Source organism: Macrotis lagotis, chromosome 5 (assembly GCF_037893015.1).
Source record: "Macrotis lagotis isolate mMagLag1 chromosome 5, bilby.v1.9.chrom.fasta, whole genome shotgun sequence".
NCBI classification, from domain to species: domain Eukaryota; kingdom Metazoa; phylum Chordata; class Mammalia; order Peramelemorphia; family Peramelidae; genus Macrotis; species Macrotis lagotis.
In genome coordinates this window covers 66090540-66103696 of record NC_133662.1, presented here as the reverse complement: position 1 = coordinate 66103696, position 13157 = coordinate 66090540, and the positions used below count along the sequence as shown (strand labels likewise).

At 33.6% G+C, this 13157-nt stretch overlaps 1 protein-coding gene across 2 annotated transcripts in view; it reads right to left on the bottom strand.

Moving 5' to 3' along the window:
• Positions 1 to 13157, bottom strand: part of MEI4 (meiotic double-stranded break formation protein 4) — a 333870-nt gene that overhangs the window by 316036 nt on the left and 4677 nt on the right. Inside the window, exon 1 of one of the 2 annotated variants that reach the window (XM_074237354.1) lies at positions 11443 to 12176. The exons of the other annotated variant lie outside the window; for it this stretch is intronic. The gene's annotated coding sequence lies outside the window, so the exon portion shown is untranslated. Of the gene's footprint in view, positions 1 to 11442; positions 12177 to 13157 lie in introns of those variants that run through there. 2 annotated transcript variants of the gene reach the window in all.

Below are 13157 nucleotides of genomic sequence, written 5' to 3'. Positions count from 1 at the left end.
TATTTCATTTGATCCCCACAACAACCTTGCAAGGTAGACCTGTATTTCTAGTACTCAATGCCCCAAGCCACTCAGCTGCGTCATTTAAGATTCACATTTTAAACATTTGTCAGTGTATGTTTATTAGTCTTCATGTTTTAAGAATTTCTTTGGGGGCTAAAGAAATGTAACTCTCCCATGTCACATTTATTTTGTAGATGAAATATCTTCCCAAAAAGGACTCCTTTGGAGAATAACAGACAGAGAAGTTTTTAAAGTGCTTACAACGTAGACAGACTCTGTACTAAAGCATAGGAAATACAAATACAAGCCAAAAAAGACAGTTCTTACCCTCAAGGCAGATACATTCTAAATGAGCAGACAATATATAAAATTAATCTGAAAAGCCAGAAAATGGGAAAGCACAAGGCTGTTGTAGCTAAGTTCTGCTAGAGACTCCTCCCTGGAGTCTTTGGAAAATTCTGACCTAGAATGAGTGAAAAGTCCAGGGTGAAAAGGCCACTGAGAAGAGGGTAGCAAAGTTGTGTCAAATGTGGAGCTGGAAAATCGTAGACATTATTAAGCCAATGCTAAGTTTTAAGAGATTTTTCCTAGGATTCTAGGGAGAGGGTATAATAAGCCAGTGAGAGTTCAAAGGGACTGGAAAGCTGATTCTGAGTCCTTTTTTTTTAGGTGGTTTTTTTTTTGCAAGGCAATGGGGTTAAGTGGCTTGCCCAAGGCCACACAGCTAGGTAATTACTAAGTGTCTGAGGTCGGATTTGAACCCAGGTACTCCTGACTCTAGGGTCGGTGCTTTATCCACTGAGCCACCTAGCCGCCCCTGAATACTTTTAAAGATCAAACTTCATCAGAACTGAGCTTGATTGTTTTGAATTCAAAGCCAAAATACTTTCAAGGAAAAAAATCATATCTAGGACTGGGTTTCTTTAGAGGAAACACCCACAGGCTTTATTTAAGCTCATTGCTTCTTGAATCTAAATTGGAAGATCATCATGGATGGAGTGAGGATTGGTAAAATGTCTTATTTCACAAATAAGCTTCTAATCTTAGCAAGACTTTTTTAAAGCCTTGACTACAATGCAACACCATGAAGGCACAACATGTATAAAAGCATGGACTTTTCTCTCAAGGGATTATAATTTAATAACAACTGCAAGCAGAATAGCAACACAGAAACCAATTAAAGAATTGACTCAGTTCTCTCAGAGGATAAGGTGAGGAAAATGTAACTGATGAAAAAAAAGACATTAATAAAAATGTAATTTCATTTTAAAAAATAACAATTAACTCTTAAACTGCTGAGAAATGACAAGGCTCTCTAGAATGGGAGTGTATATGTATACACACACACACACACACACACACACACACACAAAAACACAAAATCAAGAAGTATTTGGACAGTTGGATAGTTAGTACTGGTTAAATATGGCTCCAGTATTAGATTAAATAATAAATCAAAAGGGATAACTCTTTATACAAAAATTAAACAATTAAAAATAAGCTATTCTGGCAATTTTCTGAAACTTTCTTTAATATCAAGTCTTCTCATTTTATGTTGACAATGAAGCAGAGTCATCAATAGCCGAATAAATTAATTTCTTCTTTGAAATTAGAATAACTGTCTCTCTTGAAAACCTGGTTTGGACATATCTTTTGGAACAGAATGTAAGATACAGAATCTATGATTTAAAAACAGATTTCTGAGTCAAATTGGTTCTCACAGAATGTACACAGTTACATAATTATCACAAGAATGAAAACAACTGACCATGACCACAACTACCTTTCAGTCACTTGTTCCCTACATGTGCATATCAGTAACTTTGTGCTTCAAGGTTTAACCCCATTCTTCCCTAGATCTTTTGCAAGTGCAGGAGGAAGAGTATGCCTAGCAATGGGGAGGGATAGTTCATACCCTTCACTTTAAATTTGAGTTCACTATCTCTACGGTCTGACTATGTACAAAGGGGAGAATGTAGCACCAATTTGGAAAGAGTTATTTGGTAATATAATCTTTGTTCAGTTACCTTCTCAGTAAATAGCCTTTTGTAAAAGCTAGTTGATATCAACTGGTTGAGACACTGATGAATCCAATGAATAGGAGCTCATGAGTGAGAGTGGTTATCAGAGAAGAAAACTGTGGGAAGTCAGTGCTATCCTCCAGGGACAAAACCTGTCTGTGTGAATTGAAGTTGGGAGAGGGATGTTAAATTTCAAAACAGGGAAGAGGCAGTCATTTAATAGAAAAGATAATGAAGTGTCTTTCATTTTACCCTTTCATTGCCATATTTTGTAAAAGCCCAAAAGATCAAAACCAATAGAAAATGATAAATTTGTAAAAGATGAGAGGCCTACTATTTTACAAACTTTAGAAGTTCACATAAACATATGCAAGGAAGGGAGAAAGGGACAAGCAGCGAGTATTATTTGAAGCTTATTTAACTGTTAGAGTTAAGATTCTCCCTTGTCTCTTACCAATTATCAAAGTTATCATCCAATAAGTGGTTATAATTATTCACCCAAATAATACTAATACATGCACTAAAACAAAGACTTACTTTTAAGAGTCTTACAACAGCTAAAGAAATCTTATCAAAAAAATAAATGGGTAATAGAAAATCAGTATGAAATATTGAAAGGAAACTGCCATATATTTTTTTTAAAAATGAATCCTATTCTTTAAATAAATTCAGTAATGAGAATAGAGTTGGACACCTTGGGATTAGGAGTAGATGGGTTACAAAGGAGTCCCAGGAGAGGACAGTGAAGACTATACCTTCTTATCATCCATAAAAGTAATGTTAAAACATCTATACCCAATGTGATACTTAGAGACAGATAGTGTACACAATATTGCAATGGGACACGGGTTTCAAGATTCATGACAAATATTAATATTATTTTTATATAAATGAAAGCTATTTATAATTAATATCACTTAAAGGATTAAAAGGCCCTTTCAGCATATCTCATCTTAAAAACAACATAAATATGGGCTATTCACAACACAGAAAAAGAAACTGAGGCTAACCAAGACAATACAGTAAGTGTCTGAAGAAAGTTTAAAGCTCAAGCATTCCTGATTTCAAGTCCAAAACCATCAAACACAAGGTGCCATACATAGAACTAAGTATGTCATTCAGGTAGTTCAAAGTAGGGAGAGAATGGTACTTAACATAGCGAAATGAAGGAATGTAACACTTGAATAACATTATTTGTTGACCATGAAATTGACCATATAATTTGTCATAACCTGTATAAGTGATACTTTGGATTAAACTCTGAAGGAATATATTCATTTGTTCACAAAACAGAAGTTAAATGACTGAGTTGAGGAGGTATCAAATGGTCTTTCACTGATAAGGAGAACTGTGACATGCATGCCTCCCTGGAAAATATTGTCTCATTAATCTATAGACATTTTGGGACATCCAGTCTAGGGGGAAAAATTGAGGATTTTAAAATAAATAAATAAATAAAATTTTGTGAAAAAAGTGGTGGATTTAAAATTTGGAAATCTGAGTAAAGATTGTTCTTACTATTTATATCTTATAGTTTCCTCACCTCTTAAATAATTGACTATATACACACATGTACTTGTGGTTGTTTATATGTTTATTTATACTTATATTACACATATAAATATTACATATTATTGTATATACACACATATATACATGTAGATGTAAATATACAATTATGTTTCCCCCATCACAGATTTGGTAATCACAGGTTGGTGTAAGAAATTAAATGGGAATTTGGGAGAAATTTTGCAAAAGGTGTGAAGGTCAACAGAGGGTAGAAAAAAAATTTAGAAATTCAAAAATGCATAAAATATATGTATAGTATTACATAATATCTACTCAAATTTACATTAAAATACAGTAAACACCCAATAAAAAAGAAAGAAAAACATTCTGACTTCTCTGTTGCAAAATGAGAGCCAAAATATTTAATGTGAATTTTTTCAGATAATAGGTAGGGGTGCCACACCTAACCCCTATAATGTGGAAGGGAATAGCTGTATATACACTCATTATATATATATATATATATATATATATATATATATAAAATTTTTGCATATATTTTTGAAAACTTTTACTACAAGAGAAATTAACATGTGTGTGGAACCCAAAGAGTTTACAATCCAAACAGAAGTTGTCATATTTAAAAAAGTACAGCAAAAGAAGGATGAGAAAACACAAATCTCAACCTAAAAGGGCATGATGTTGAAGGGGGGAAAGGTACCATAGAAGTGGGAAAAGGACAAAACCCTTCCCAAAGAGGAAAAGCAAGACTATGGCAAAAGTTACATTATTTTCCCTTGAGAACTGCTAAACCATGAATATAGGATGATCTGCAAGGACCCCAGCTGCACAAGCAGCAGTTCTTTAAACTAGAAGAGACTGACTGACATTTGTTGACTCCAAAGGACACACAGGGAGTCCAGTTTGGAATGCAAACAACAGATTATGTCAGCTGGATGGGGGAGAGGAATTCATCCTTCACATACTATACATACATACATATATAAATATATAAATATATAAATATATATATATGTATGTATGTATGTATACACAAGGTCTCCTGCATACTCTAAATCCAATGTCTGAAAAATATGACAACTTAAAAAGTCAAGTTTAGGGCACCCTTTTACATTCCTTAACAAAATATATCTGTGCCTCATTGTATATATATATGTGTATATATATATGTGTGTGTGGAAAATCTTAAAATGTATACATCATACTGAATCTTAAATGATGATAAAGATCCCTTCTATCTCTAAATCTATAATCAATTCTATATTATATGTAATTTCATGCTCTCCAAAACCTATAATTATTAGTAGAACTAGGGTGAAAGAGTGAAAGTTTTAAAGAGGCCAATTGAGGTATGATACCATGAGAATAAGTTTGAGAAGTTGTCATTCCTCCTTCACAAAAGACTTAAGTAGAGATCAAATAACTACAAATGAGATGTTATAGTACAGATGTGTTTTGTGTAGACATTGAACCAAATGGCAAGTGGGATGCCTTCAAACTCTCATATTCTATGTTTTCAATATAAAGGAACTATAGGCATCATCTGATTCCAAGTTTCTCATTTTTCAGATGAGGGTAGCTAAAGGCAACATAGGTAATAAATAACTTTGAGAAGAACCTTTTCAGCCCTGCCAGGACTTAAACAAAGCCAAAATCAAAACAACTGCAACCAAAGCGTGGCTGCCTTGCAAGGGGAAACAAGTAAAAGCAGGAAACCACCCAGAAGGGCTAAGCTTCAGCAGAGAGGAAGAGTGACCCAAAAGGGAAATCATCTTCAGCAATTTCAGAGCAAAAAATTAGGGCTCAAGTCACTGGTTAAATCCATCTTTAGATAAAAGGGCTACTCTTTCCCCTACTTCTACTCATCCATAAACAAGACATTGCAACATGCTCTACTCATCTCTTTCAGTCAACATTTCTGGTAACCTGAAGTTTCACATCAACTGTAAAGAATTTAAATGGAGAAGAACACAAGTTAGTTAGAGATAAACAGAAATCTAAATTGTTAGAAAGTCAAATATCTGAGTAAATGTCAAGCATATATCTCCTTGTTTATAGCAATTATGATTGTATTCTAACTTTTAAAGCAAGAGACTGAAACCATGTAAAACTGAGAACATTATACTGTCCTTATGAAAAAAAATAGCTCAATGTGGTTGCTTAAATGTATAGAGACAAGAGGGTAAAATGGAGGCTGCATTGATAATCTGCAGTGTCAACTGCACCCTTGACCTCTCTAGTGACAATCATGAGTACTGCATGTTGGGCTTTTCCATCCAGAATAATGACAATAAGAACATAAAGGAAGAGATAAATTTGATAAAGATTTCAGGGGTAGAAAATGCTGTTTAAGGGCTCATTGATGTTAGTGCCCACCCCCACTTCAAATTAAATAGTATTTATTTATCTTTTTATGTTGGCTAGAGTAATTATAAGCTCCACAAAGCCTGTGACTATTTTTTCATTTTTATCTTTAAGGACCATGGTACCTTGCATAGAGAAGAAGTTTTGCAAATGTTTAGAATTTAATTGATATTGTCAGTAAGGAAAAGGGGAAAAATCAAAAATAATGCAATACCTGTTTTAATAACTAAGGTCCAACCATTTACATTGTGACCAAGGCAAAGTTCATACTGTGCAGCAACAATAAGACTAATGAGGACCAAGTGGTAAAGTATTCCGTGAAGACTGGCAGAGGAGTTAATAGAGCAGGAATTAAGAATTCTGAATTCTATAAACTGAATTAAGAAATGTGATGACTATCTGAAGACATTTCTATTAGTGTGTAAGGCAGAGACAGAAAGAATTCACAAAACCATGCACTAGTTTAGATCAAATTTATTATAACTTTTTAATTTAGTAATGAAAAGGTATTGATATCTAAAAATGTGACTTCAAAAGAATAAAATGATGAAAATATTAAAAAATAAATCAGTCCAGGGCGGCTAGGTGGCACAGTGGATAGAGCACCAGCCCTGGAGTCAGTAGTACCCGAGTTCAAATCTGGCCTCAGACACTTAATAATTACCTGGCTGTGTGACCTTGGGTAAGCCACTTAACCCCACTGCCTTTAAGATAAATAAACAACAAACAAATAAATAAATGAATGAATGAATGAATGAATGAATAAATAAACAAATAAATGAATAAGTTCAAAATTACATATGTTATTAATATACATTTTATATATAAGGTGAAATACAAAATGATAACATTATATAATATACAAATTATACATTATATGTACTATATATATATGCATAGGCATTTATATGTTTGTATCCATTGTATATTTATACACACATATATGTGCTATTACCTATAGTATATACTATATAATTTGCATTTAGCAATGTGATCATAACTTTTATTGAGATTCTGTTATTGATATTGAAATTTTTAAGTTTTTCATTTACCAGAGTTCATGACTAAGCATAGCATAAATACTATGATTTGAGGTTGGCCAGTATATCATTTCATAGTTTTATTTCACAAGTTCTTCTCCACAAGCAGAAAGTGAAAAAAAAAAGGAAAGAAAGGATACAGGCTCAGAATTTACAATGACAAAGTCTGTCTCCTAATAAGAAAGAAATGAATTCAAATTCCATTTATGAGCCATATTAGTTAAGTTCTGAATTTAACTAGTTCTGGATGAGAGACAGAGACAGAGAGACAAAGACAGAGAAAGTGAAACAAAGAGAGAGACAGAAAAGGGAGGAGACTGAGACAGAGACAAAGGGAGACCAGAGACACAGACAATGACAGAGAAGAGACAAAAGAGAGACAGAGACATCTCATCTGCATTCCAATAATGGCTCAGTCTTTATTTTAATCAACATTTTAATGCAAAGTATCTAAGTCAATAAGACTTGCAAATATGAATATATTTTGTTTAACCAATTTCAGTCAAATGATAAATATTTAATGGTTATTACTTTGTGCTAAATTAGCATTGTGCTAAATTAAAAAAAAAATACAAAATGCAAAAGGTAGTCCTTGCTCTCAAGCAGCTCACAGTCTAATGAGAGACTCATGAAAGCAATTATGTATAAATAATTTATATACAAGATATATTGAAGATAATCAAAAAAGGAAAGCACTAAGATTAAGGGAGATAGGAAAAGACTTGTAGGAAGTGGTATTTTAGCTGAGACTTGAAGAAAGTCAGGGGAACCTGATTAAGAGTTTAGATTAAGAGATTTCAAGCAAGGGAACAGTAAGTTAAAAAGTTCAGAGTCAATTTTTATCAGCTCTCCCCTCTGCTCCACTTTGGTTTCTCATCACACAAATTACACTATGGTTTGGTAGTTACAAAAAACTCTAAGATTTTAGAAAATGGCAGATATGTAAGGCAATTACTACTCTCCCAACCATATGTCCCTAGGTGATACTATTGGATATGACTACTATTTATCTCATACAATCTTAAATTTCTTAAGCTAGTTTTCCTTTTTCAGAAAGATGTGTAGCTAAAAATCATTAAGTATATATCTTCCTTGCTAAATAACCTATTAACAATTTGTTGTCTAGAGAAAGTAATGAGTCCACATTTTCTTTTCAATTTTATCTAGAATTCTTCCACATCACAGTAAGAGCCACTTTTTTAGAATTCAACCCTTTCTCTAGATTGTGCTAAAAGATTTCTGACAAAGATGACTATATCTCTGCCTGTCTTTTAAGCTGAACAATCAAATTGATTGCAAAGGCACTTAGCAAAAAAACTAAAATGCTATATAAAGGTAAAAATCCTAACAGTAATAGGATCCATGCTAACACAGAGAAGCACATTAAAGTAGAGGCATATGCCCTAACCATTTGACCTAGAGAACATTAATTTTTTTTTTTGAAAAGAAGGTGGCAGAAGGCTGGAAATAGCTTCTTCCTCCTGTTACCAAAAACTCCTAACAAGAAGTGACAGAACTGGAACTAGCTACATTTTCTCCTAGAATTGCCAAGAGATTTAGCTAGAAAGGTACTGTGTTGGTCAATGATTCACCACTGCCAAAACCCTTTCCTCCTCTAATGGAAATCAATGAACCATGAATAAAATTACATGGCCACTTAGTTCATATTCACTTTCCATAATGCAATAATAGCCAGTTGGAGGGAAAAACCTCCTGAAACAGTGGCCCCTATATTTTCCTCTGAAACACTCTTCCACAAAAAGTAATTAACAGGCTGAAAACACTCATATATTTTTAGGGAAAACTATTCCAGTCTATCATCATTTTCATTATTCATGAGAATATGATATGAGAGAAGAAAGGGCAACTAGAATGAAATGATAGAAGAAGAGGTTAAGTGGCTAGGATAGCAAAGTTACCTGACTTGATGGCTAGAAATAGACACCTAGCATGAGTGTGGTGAGAAGTTTCTACTAAGGGGGGGCACTTAGTCTAGAGGTACTCTTTTAAAAATGTCTTTGTGAAGGTCTAGAAGTAATCCTGAACTCTCAAAGTCATTGCAAGAACACAAACTCCTGTCTGTCCTACTATGCACAAAGCAGTGGTAAAGAAGAAATAACACAGGATATGGAAATAGGAAGAATAAAGATAAAAATCTTCCAGTTCTTTTGGATGAACTCTGTTATTTTGGGAAAATCACTTAAACTCCATAATCCTCAGCTTATTCATCTATAAAATCAATAGATTAGACTAAATAATCTGAGGCCTACCTAGCTCTAATTCTGACAATCACATAAAATACAATCCAAATATTGTCATAGAATCAACCTGAATCAATCTCAGAAAGGTTCATTGCCAAAAACTGGCCATATAGTGTTAAACTGATATGAAAAAAAAATCTTTTAACTTTCCATTTAGGCATGTGGGGTTGCTAACTACATTGGGATAAATCATCTTTTTTTTTTTAAGGTTTTGGAAGACAATGAGGTTAAGTGATTTGTCCAAGGTCACACAATTAGGTAATTAGTAAGTGTCTGAGGACGAATTTGAACTCAGGTCCTACTGACTCTAGATCTGGTGCTCTATTCGTGCCACCTACCTACCCTGGCTAAATCATCCTCACTAATGAAGTAGGAATTTTCAAGAAGTTCTAAATATTATATTATATAATTATTGCTTAAACCTGATAGAAAAACACATGCTGACTAAAGTGAAGAACTTATAGTTAAAGAAAGTTCAAAAATGGTCAAAATATACCCCTAAACTGAGGGCAAACAGCCAAGCAACTATTGCCCACACCTAATTTTTGATGGTCTCAGAGCTTTCTGTCTAGTTGTTTAATTAATTACAAATAAATAGTGGACCATAATAATTTATATGTATATATATTTTTCTTTTTTTTAATTTAGGAAAGAACATAAATCTCACTTAAAGTTCAAAACAACCCTGTGAACCTCTACATTATTATCTCCATTTTTACAGGTGAGAAAACTGAGGCCAAGACAAGTGAAGTGACCTGCCCAACAAGGTCACACATAGCTAAGTGGCAGACCTACTTCAAAGCTCTGAATTCAAAATAAGAAACTGACTTATTTTTAAATTTATTTTTATTTTTTATTTTTTTGCCCAAGATACTTAATGAGAAAAACACATTTTTGTACATGGTGGCTATGAAAGTTACATGTTGAAGTTATCTTCTGTTATATATATAAATGTTTATTTTATATGGTGTTTTTATAAGAAAAAGAACCCACACAATTGTCAGTCTCTCCATTTGCAATTTCATACTTATACCATCTACATAAAAAAGAGTATACTTGTTCACATTCCTCTTTAATCTACTATCTCCCTAAATCCCTTTCCCCCAAGCTTTTTCCCTTTTTAATCCTGTTTCATCACCCTGCTTCAGACCCCTTAAGCTTTAATTTAAAGCATCTGACTAGAACAGTATTCCACTTCACATCAATTTGAGTTCACTTATTCCCTTTATAGATGCAACATAGTATTAGTACTAGAAAGAGGTACAGAGATTGCTTATAGGAACCCCCTCATTTTATTCACAAGGAAACTAAAACCCCAAAAGTGGAAATAACTATCAGGGAGTTTGTGAAGTTAGATGGAAAAAAATTTTATAGCTTTATTTTCATGAAATTTCCCCTAAGTGAAATTTATAATTATCATTCAGTTATGAATTTTTTAATTCTCAAAAGGAGTCTATAGATTCCACTAGATTGTCAAAGGGGTCTAAGATAGAAAAAAGATTAAAAATTCTTTAGACTGAAAGTATGTGTCAGAAGTTAAGACTTAAACCTAGGTCAAGTTAAACACAAATACCATCTCCTCAGCATAGGGCTTTTCCTAACCTCTCCTTTACTTACTAATAGCACTCTCCCAATATGTTTTTGTCTATACTTATATTGGTACATTGTGTCTCAAAGAAAATCAAAATTCCTTTTAGAGAGAGAATGATGATGATGATTAATTATTAATTCCCAGTAACTAGCATGTTCTAGCACATAGTGCAGTCTTAAGTCCAAGCCAAATTCTTATGGAGATATAAAAAATAAAAAAAGAATGAAACCTACAGGTCATCTAGAGAGCAATATCAATCTATCAATAGCACTTACTAATTGCTCACCATGTGCAGGAACTGTGGTGAGTATATAAAGATATACTTTCATACACAGGTACAAATCTACACATACACACACACATGCATACATATATAAATATATACTTAAGATTGCATTAAAGACTTTTCAAAGAGATTATTATCTTTGAAAAGTCTTTAATGCAATCTTAAGTACCCTGGCTGAGTAATTCAAAGATGGCAGAGAGAAGCTAGGAAATTCCCTGAGCTTTTTTCTATTTCTCTCTGAAACAACTTTAAATGAAGCCCTTAAACAAACTTTGGAGCAACAGAACCTACAAAAAGAATGATTGAAACAATTTTTCAGGAGGGACTTTGGAAATGTAGGTCTCACTTGGGTAAGATGAGAGTGCATCGCAGAGCAGGCAGGGAGCAAGGCAGTAAGCAGGAGGTTCTTAGTCACAGTGAAGATCATTAACCTAGGCCCCTGGGTCCCGGTTACACAGGTCAGTGGTACAACTGACCAGCTGTGAGGTCACAAGCCCCAGCACAGAAAACATACTGCAAGCCCTAATGAGCCCACTGTGCCCCAAAAGTAAAGTTAAACTTTTAAAATGAGCCAAAAAAAAACCATAAAAGAGCCCTTAACCATAGAAAGTGACATGCAAGATCAAAATACCATCTCAGAGAAGGAAAGTAGTGGCAAAAATGCCTATAATTCAAAGTAACAATGTGGATTATGAACTAGTCTCAAGTCCAAACAGTCCTCTTGAAACATCTCAGAAAGGATTTTAAAATTAAAAATAGGAGAGAGAAGAAAAACTGGGAAAAGAAATAAGAATTATGCAGAATTATGAAAAAAGAATCAACAGCTTAGAAAAGGAAGCGCAGAAATTGACTGAAGAAAACTATATTTAAAAGTAGAGTTGATCAAATGGAAAAGGAGATACAAAAGCTAACTGAAGAAAATAAATCTTTAAAAATTAGAATTGGGTAATTAGAAACTAATGACTCTCTAAGGCATCAAGAATCTGTCAAAATCAAAAGACTGGAAAAACAGAATATCTTGCAGGTAATTATCAAGTAAAACTGCCCCAGTATCCTAGAAAGAGAAGGTAAAATAATCCTTAAAAGTAAAATACTTCATCACCTCCTAAAAGAGATCACAAAATAAAAACTCCAAGGGATACTTGAGTCAAATTCCAGAATTATCAAGTTCAAGGAGAAAATACTGCAAGTAGTCAGATTCAAATACCAAGGAGCCAGTCAGGATTAAGCAGAATTTAGCTGCTTAAGCATTAAAGGACCAGAAAGCCTGGATTATGATATTCAAAAAGGCAAAGGAGCTTGGACTGCAATCAACTACCTTAAAAAAATTTGAGCATAATTTTCAGTGAAATAGGAAACTTTCAAATTGTTCTACCAATAAAACCAGAACTAAAGAAAAAAATTTTATCTTCAAATACAGGACTCAAGAGATGTGTAAAAAAAAAAAAGCAAAGAGAAAAGGAAAAAAAAATGTTCAATAGAATTAAACTATTTACATTCCTTCATGGAAAGATATACTTGTAACTCTTAAGAAGTGCATTTCTATTAGAACACTTAGGGGCGGCTAGGTGGCACAGTGGCTAGAGCACCAGCCCTGGAGTCAGGAGGACCTGAGTTCAAATCCGACCTCGGATGCTTAGTAATTACCTAGCTGTGTGACCTTGGGCAAGCCACGAACTCCATTTGCCTTGCAAAAATCTAAAAAAAAAAAAAAACACTTAGAAGGAATATATTTAGAAGGTGTGAGTATAAGTTGATTATATAATATTAAAAAATAAGACATAAAAATAGGACTTTACTGAGAGAAAAAGGGGGAGACAGAAGAGGGAAATCATATCACATGAAGAGGCATAAAGAACCCATGGAGGAAAAGCTTTGACTCAAGTAATAACATACATTCCCAATTGGATTTATACATATATCTTACCCTACAGGGAAGCAGGATTGGGAAAAGGGAAAGAAAGGGAATGGAGGGGCTAATAAAAGGGGGGGGGGAAGAAAGGAGGGAAAAAATTAAAGAGGAAAGGAGGAAGAAAAGGGAGAGGGGTTGATAAAAGGGAA